Source organism: Tympanuchus pallidicinctus, unplaced genomic scaffold (assembly GCF_026119805.1).
Source record: "Tympanuchus pallidicinctus isolate F22 unplaced genomic scaffold, pur_lepc_1.0 scaffold10, whole genome shotgun sequence".
NCBI classification, from domain to species: Eukaryota; Metazoa; Chordata; class Aves; order Galliformes; family Phasianidae; genus Tympanuchus; species Tympanuchus pallidicinctus.
Window position 1 is genome coordinate 13,877,961 of NW_026294619.1, and position 8,603 is coordinate 13,886,563.

An 8,603-nucleotide genomic window follows, 5' to 3' on the forward strand; every position below is an offset into this window, starting at 1 on the left:
ATTACTGAGGTTCAGCTAGCTAGTATTTTTTAGAACTTTATGGAGATCCTGCTAGTGAGGGTGGTGCTTGTAGTTTGTACCCGCCCCCAGTGAGAGATAGATTATTATAAAATGTGAGGGAGTATGTTTTTGCATCTTAAAATTTAAGCTATGGGGCAATTAGATAAAGGAAACTTTTTTAACCTGTTAGAAAGAAGGCTTTTAGTGAAATGTTGTTGGCAGAGTTTCTGTGCCATAGTAGAGCTGTCTCAGAGGAGCACAGAAGGTATTTATGCAATTTATTCTGTAAAATGAGTAAGGTATAATGTAACTCTGAGATGATCAGCATGCTATGCATGTTGTATATCTACTGAACTGATACTGTTCACTTACTTACATCATGTGTGACAGATGGTAATGGTTCATAGACTTTCTAACACACGAATATAGTAAAATTTACTTGTAATGCCCTTAGTTCCAAGGATTAAGATATCAGAACTCCTCACAGGGATAAAAGCAAAACAACAACAACAAAAAAGAGAACTTTTCCTTCTTAACCCTTAACCTTATAGAAAAGTACTGAGTAGTAAATTTTGATGTCATGGGAAGGAAACCCCATCTGGTATGTGGTATTTCCTAGTGGAGGAGGAGCAGTAGAGAGATCTTTCAGTCTGGCATCATTCTGTAGCAAATGTTGTGTATGATGAAGGTCTTGCGTGTGCAATGTGTATTTGCTTTGCTTCATAGGTCTTGACTTTCCTGAGTCAATGAAATAGTTGGGAAGGTAAGGTCCAGAAGACCAAGATTGGAAGGCAGAAGGCAGATATGTGGAAGCTTGTGTTTTGAACAATTTTGCAAGGCCCACAGTCTCTGCAGCAGCAGGATTCGTGTGCCTTTAAATACAGTGAAACATTTTTGTTAATGTGTGAATTCAGAGTGGCATTATCTACAGAAGTGAAGTCTGGAAAGAGCCTTTCTTGTGAATGGATAGAATAGAATCATATAATCACTCAAGTTGGAAAAAACCCTTAAAAATCATCGAGTCCAACCACGACCTAACCATATTACCCTAACTCTAACAACCCTCTGCTAAATCTGTGTCCCTGAGCACCACAGCCAAACCTGATTTTTAAACCTGATTTTTAACCTGATTTTTTTTGAGAACCACAGAAAACTCTCAAGTCCTTCTCACGTTAGATCAGGCTGATGGATGTGCTTGAGTAATGCAGTTCACCAAACTACCTGACTCAGGAAAATTCCTTCAGCTAACAACTGAAGGAATCCATGTTGGTGGTATGGAGTGGGAATGTCAAGGATTATGCAGTATTTAGAAATTAAGTAAAATAAATACTACTCCTTGTTCAGAAGTTCTTTGTACCAAGTAATGCTAATTCCTATTCTGCAGAAGAGAAAATGTAGGCATGCTGTGGTTTTGTGCTCTTCCCTTAGCAATTGCTAATGGCCAGTACCAAAGCAGGCTTTATACTTGATCTGGTTTTATATGAATATCTCCTCCACATCAGTTAAAGCAAGCTAGAAGGCTTCTGTTTTATTTTACTGATAAAACTCACAGCAGCTAGTTCTACAGATATTCAACTGTTTTGTGATTAAAAACTGGTACTGATAGCCCAGCTTCATAGTTATCTATTGAGAAATAGTCTGTGAACTATTTAACCTCTTCTAAATAGTAAAAACTTCTGTCTCTTCTGACTTTTCTATTACAAGAATTATTATTCATCATGTCACAATGCACCTGATCACTAGACCAAAAATACTGGCAGGCTATCTTTTCTATGATCCACTCATAACTAATGTTGTGAGCACTTTCTTCCAAATTCTCCTTAAGAAATTGCAAAGTTACAGTCTTGTTTGACTGATAAACAAGCTCGTGTTAGCGTAGTTGTTCAGAGATTATTAATCCTGTGCAGTGTGTTAACAGCATATGAACAAGATTGTCTCAGTAACTGTATTGCATATAAAAATGATTCAGCAGTAGGCTTGCAGAGAGTTTTGGAAAAGTTTTTGTTCCATGTGGAGTGGTATTTTTCTTTTCCATCTCTTACTTTCCAGAAGAGGCTGTGCTATGCTACTCGTTTTCACTGTTATTAAGCTTGGATCTCTCATACTTCAAACATTAGCGAGGTTTTTTTCTTTTTTTTCTTTTTTTCTTTTTTTTAATCTATATTGTGACATCCAAAACTGAGCAAGGCTCAGTTTGAGGAGGCCAGACTACATGAATGTAAGTGATGGATTTTTATCTCAGGATAAAGAAAGCTGCAGTCAGGAGGGAAGGGATGTGAAAAATGAGAGAGCAGGATGGAGTGGAGGCTGCATGTTGATGTATTCAGCCTGAGCAAGTGCTTGTAGTTGTTCATTTGAACAGAATTTTCCTATCCTGTGGGTAAAAAGATGCCTTGGTCTGCAGCAATCTGCAATTTTGTTGTCTTTTTGCTCCCATACTGGAACCAAATTACTTGAACCTGTGTTCTCCCAGTGCAATAAAGCAGGTTTTTTGAACTGAAACTACTCCATGAAGCATGAGATAGAGCAATTCCGGGCAGGAGAAAGGATTGTGCTAAGAACTTTGACAGACTATCTACGTTGTTGCCATGGAAGACCTCTTCAGGATCTTCTATATCAGCTTCAATGATAGTTGGGTCCCTATGTCTCTCTTCAAAGATACTGTTTCTTCCTGGAATGATGATAGAACCATTAAAGAAAGAAACTTGCTCCCGGGAAGCTGTAGCCACTATGTCTCTTCAGCTGACTTCATTGGTGCTGGTATAGCAATAGACAGTCTTCGCTATTGGTATGAGTTTAGCTAAAAAATGCTGCCTCAAGGAAAGGGGAACTCAACTGTGAGGGATTCTGGAATGCAGAAGAGTAGAAAAATCTCCATGTGTCCAAACCTCACTGTAACTTACAAGACACTGATGAAAAGTACATAATTCTCTGTACAACTAAATTTAGCAAGTCTTCAGCCCAAAAGGACCATGCACAGACTATCACGACCCAACACAAGTAGTTGATGCATCTTCAGCTATTCTTCCTAGCCTTCTGGTGTCTGCTCCCTGCCTGCAAGGGATTGTAGCCTTTGAAGTGATATGCCACAATATCACTGCTTATGGTATTGTGAACAAAGAATGATGCTACAGGGGCTTCCACTGAATCTTATTCAGTTCAATAAAAGGTTTTTGAAATTCAGTAGCTAAAGTTTGAATTTAGCCAGTATAGTTAGGAAAACTGAGTTTCAAAGGCACTATGATCAAGAGCTGTTGTTCACTCTTGGTGAGAAGAAAATGTGACAAAAAATAATTCCTTTTAGATTAAAGCAATGTCCCATGATGTTTGAATGCAATTTCTTGAAATTCAAGACAAGAGGAAATACTTACAGTGTGTAAACCCAAAGAAACACAAACCTAATTTTCTTGCAAGGTTATGCAATACTTCCAGTTACAAGTGCAAAGCTGATTTTTGAAAGTGTGGAAACTGAAAAAACTTAAAAATTAACATAACAAATGTCAATATCATTATCATACCCAATAAACTCTGGGGAAAATAGTAAGGACTGATGTGAAGATTAAGTTGCTATTATAAATACTCTTAATTCTAATGTAGGTGCCACAGATCATTTCCCTCAGTACATGATCATCTTATTCATCTAAACAACTTCAAAACTACTCAAGTGTTACTCATAAATTTTCTAAGTGATCTCTAATATTTCCTCAGCTCTTAAAATAAGCTTTCTGTTTAAGTAGTAAACCAGATAATTCCAACTTCTCTTCAAACTTGATCCTTAGTCCAGTACTCAAAACTTGTGTGTAAACATCAATTTGATTTTAATGTATTTTTCACAGTAAACATATTCTTCCCAGAAGGCATGTTTAGTATTCTTTTGTGAGAATTACCAATATTTAGCTATGAATCTGGTAATGTTTTTTGTTGTTATTGTTTTGTTTGTTTGTTTGTTTGTTTGTTTCCTTTAGTAAATTTGACACAGCATGGTCATCAAGTAAACTAATTAACATAGCTTCATCGATTTTGGTTTTTGACACCTTCTTTAAAAAAAAAAAAAAAAGAAAAAAAAAAGTAAATCTGTTCTTCAGCAATTGACAAGAAAATGTGTACATTAAAGTTTAATACACCGTTGCTTCCAACCTTACAAAACAAACCTTTCATTGTTCTCTTTATTTCTTTAGAAACCAAGGAAAGTTTTCTGATTCAAGAAAAATTCACATATTGATATTGATTCCAAGTATTAGCAGTTGTTTTTTTTTTTTTTTTCCCCTTAATTTAGAACAGCACATTTTAATTATCTAGAATTGCAGGCATTAGTCTGCTCTGTGTGTGCAGAGCAGCTTTTTTTTGTTAAGAACTACTCTTGTTATATGTATTTTTTTGTTTCTTTAAATAGGTGAATACCTTTTATACTTTAAGAACCGTTCCATGAATCCACAGAGGGTCAGTAATTTGTTGTACGAAAGAGGAAAAACTTCTGAATTGTATAAAAAACCATACTCTCCAAGACAACCTGTATGGCTTGGATTTTTTTTTTTTAATTATTATTATTTTTTTTTTACAGTTATCTTCTGTGAATGCTTGTCCTCACTTGCACATGTATTTTTTTAAATCTTTGTAACTAAACATTTTTACCTGACATCCTGAACTTGAAAACTAAAGCATGACCTGAAGTGCTGGGCTGCAAGGAATGCCCTGGATGTTGGACTTCCATTTTTTGTGGCAATAAAGCTCAGTTGAATTATGCTATGTTCCAGCTTAAGGAAATTCACAGACATAAAGAAATTCACCAGACCAAATTTTTGTTTAAAATCCATATAGGACTTCTCTGAGCATGAGTTTATCTCAATTGGCGTCAATATGAGAATTTCTTTGCCAAGAGAAACTTTCCTGACACAAGGATAAATATTTTCATATAAGTTGTTTAAGAAATCTGTGTAATATTGTGAGGAAAAGTGAGGGAAAAGCGTTTGAAAAGGATCTTCCCCTTTTATCCGCAGAAGAAAATGTTTGAAGAGGGTGCTCTCAGCTCAGAGAACGAGCTTACGAAGAGATTTCTTCAGCAAAATGAAAATGATCAGATTAGAATATCTGTGCTTAAGTGGTAAAGATTGTGTTCATATTTCTTGATTCAGTATCATTTAAAGGACATGCTGTATCTCATCTGTGATTTACTTAGGGCAATATATTACTGAAAAGATGAATACTAAAGAAAAAATCAGAACTGAACTAAATGGGAGACTTTCATCATAGGTATATTTAAATAAAATATGTTCTAAGAACATCTTATTCTTCTTTCTTTGTTTTTTATTGTCCTTCTCATTCATTGGAATTGTCTCATAATGCAACATGCACTTTATTGCTGAGGTGCCTTGGAACTGCAAACTGAGGATTAAGGAAGATTCTACACAGCAGGCTAGTTGTAAAATGCCAAAGAAGCAGAACGTGTGAGGGAATTTTTAAAAGCCTGAATTAAACTTCCTTTTGTTCCAAAATGTGTCTGTAAAATGCTGGTCATTTCCCTTTAGAGATAGGACAGTGTTTGGTTTGGAAGCCCCTCAACTTGCCTTGCAAATTGCACTGCTGGGATCCACAGGAGAGAAGCAAAGGGTTATTGCCTATTTTCCTTTCTTTGACTCAAAGATTTCACTTAATCTAGTTTTCTTTCTTCTGTAGGAGTGAATCTTCCCCACAATAACAAAACTCGACAATTATAACCTGTTGTCATGTCTGAGACAAAAATAGAACTCAACATAAGGAAAAGGACTTTTGGAAACTGCAAATATCTTAAAGTTGCACATTCTTCGACTGAGATATCTTCATACATTTAGACGAAATCTATCTCAATTTCATTGTTTTATTGTTTCTGCAACACTGAATTAGGAGGCAACAATCTGACTGTGTCCATATAGTGTTGCTTTCTACTTCTCATCACCAAAATCATTTATCTGATTGAATGAGACCATTTCTTCTTCTGGATGGATCTTGAAAATAACTACATTTGCAGCCCGCAAGTGTTGGACTAGAAAGGAACTCGTATGCTTCCTGACACCTGGGAAGAATGCTGTTTTTCTTGGGAGAAAACATTTTCGATCTCCGAACCTTTCTGTAGCCACTTCAGTGGGTGTTTTGTCAGGGTAAAAAGAATGTATGCTCAGGCCTGCAGCTGGCTCTGGATGAGTTGAGTAAAAATGAGATAGCATATTTTCTGCTTTCCTAATGCTGCATCCATTTAAACAATGCATTCCTGAGGCCTTCAGATAATGCTGAAAGATGATAGTTTTTCCCCCGCATGCTGGCTTTAACAATGAGATGATAGCAGTGTTTTGCTGCATAATGTTGCTGGCATTTTATGATTATATGTATGTACATATATGTCATAAATAAATGTACATATATATATACATATATAGTGGAAGAGAGATAGGCTACACAGTTGGTTTGGTTTTCATTTTGTTGCGTTTATTTCAGTGTGAGGAAGAGGGCCCTTCCAGCAAGAGCTGAAAGCTGGGTGAGCATCTCTAGGAGAGAAGGGCTTTTACAGCACTGTTTGGTAGAGTGAGTTAGTGGGATCACTTGGGTCAGGCAGAGGGTTGGAGAGATGTCAGGGAGAAGTGAGCTAATAGAGTTTCCGAGTGACTCTTCTTGAAAGAGGAAAAGACGCAGGGATCAAAAATTGTCTGAAGGGACAGAAGTTGAGGGTGGAAGTGTGGACCAGCTTGTGAGTATGCAGTAGGCAGGAAGAGTCGTGAAGAAACATTCTCTTCTCTCTGACATGAACACTGTGCTTTCCATACTGAAAAGAAGCCTAGATTTTCTTATTTTTCCATCTCCCAGAAAGGAAAAAAAAAAAGGTATGACTTTTGTATTTGAAATTGTATTGACTTTTGTATTGACTTTTGTATTATTATTTCTTTTTCTTTAGAGAACTCTGCAAGGGGGAGATTTAGGCATGCCTGTCCTGAGGCTTGCTCAGGCTGGTTACAGAACAGCCTGGTATGTGTCCAGTTTACAAAGTAAGAGGTAGATAAATAGAATTGCTGGTGAAAGGCCCGGAAAGAAAGGAAAAATCATTGTGAAAATATAATAAAATGATGAGAGAAGCAATTTAAAAAAAAAAAAAAATTAGATGAGAAGGGAATTATGGAAACAAAATTAACTTGGGAGACTGCTTCCTGGGTGGTAAGTGCTTTAAATAAAAATTGCTCAATTACCCATGAAAACATTGATTACTTTCACGGAGAGTTAAACTTACTAAATTGTATTTGTTTATTGAGTTGTAAGTCTGTGTGTTCTAAGTGCAGCCCAACAAGCTGTACTCAAACAGCTTTCATTAATAAATTGCTTATTATTATTTCATTCTCTCCAAGGATAGAAAGAGATTCCTTTCATTCTATAATCTCTGATCAAGTGAAGAATGAAAATACAATTTTTATTTTGAAGTACCTAACCTTGGATCCTGGATCTTCAGTGACCTGAATCCTGGGAGCTAGACTTCATGGGGAGGAGCTGTAGAAAATAACTTTGTCAGAACTAATGTAAAACTAAGGTAAGGCACATGGTAGAATTGCATCCATTTAGGATGCTTTTGACAATGTAGTTCTTCATGGTTAGAACTTCATTTCTCTATTGAGAGGTACTGGACATATTTTGTCATGAGAATACGATTGAGTCTTTTTGTTTAGATGAATAAGATAAAACACTGTATTTGCTTTAGGCTTACTGTTACCGTGCATAGAAGAAGAGGGATTTTGAAGCTTTCTGGGGCAGAATTAGGTCCTTGCTCAACTTTTGGGATTCTGCTTTTTGTTTCAGACAAAAGCTTGTTCATTTTTGTTGACAGGCCTGATTCTTCTTGTTGATCTCCTGAAGATTCATCTTCATGTTGAAAATGTACCAAATGTCTTTGAATGTCAGCTTAGTTTTAAATGCTTTTCTTCAAGAGAAAATGTAATTACTTCTGTTTGAATCAGAAGCCCTTTATTAATCTCTAATCTTTTGAGTAACTATTTTCTTTTCATTTGCTTAAAACATAATCTCCTTTCCTGAGTCCCTTCAAAATCTACCTATCGTCTAAATACCTGCATATCAAACCTAGCAAGGCTCAAATCCTTATCATCTTATTGCAGCATAAAACCTGCTATAGCTTTGATGTTTGCCTTCAGTCTTATAAATGTTCTAAGACCTCCAAATCATGTCAGTTTTTGTACAGTAAATGTTAATGAAGTGTTAACGGTGAGAGACTTTTAAATCTAACAGAAAATTTTGCTATTTTACCTTAGTATAGTAAATATTACTTAAGCTTTATAAGCAGCACAACAGGAATAAGGATTGGGCTGCTGTTGATTTCTGTATGCTTCCCCCCTGTTAATAGAAATGTCCATTTGTTAAGGAAACTTAATGGTTAGATACTTTCACCACAAATAATAAAAATGAGGAAGGAGCTACAGATATACATTTTTTCTGATGAAGTTACTTCAGATTGCTATGTGTGGACATACACATTCAGATGAAGCATCTCCTGGACTTGGGCCTTAAAATGAATTTTTTTTTTAATGATGGTGGTGGTATGATACATATGCTTAATAAATACTACTAGTTCATTT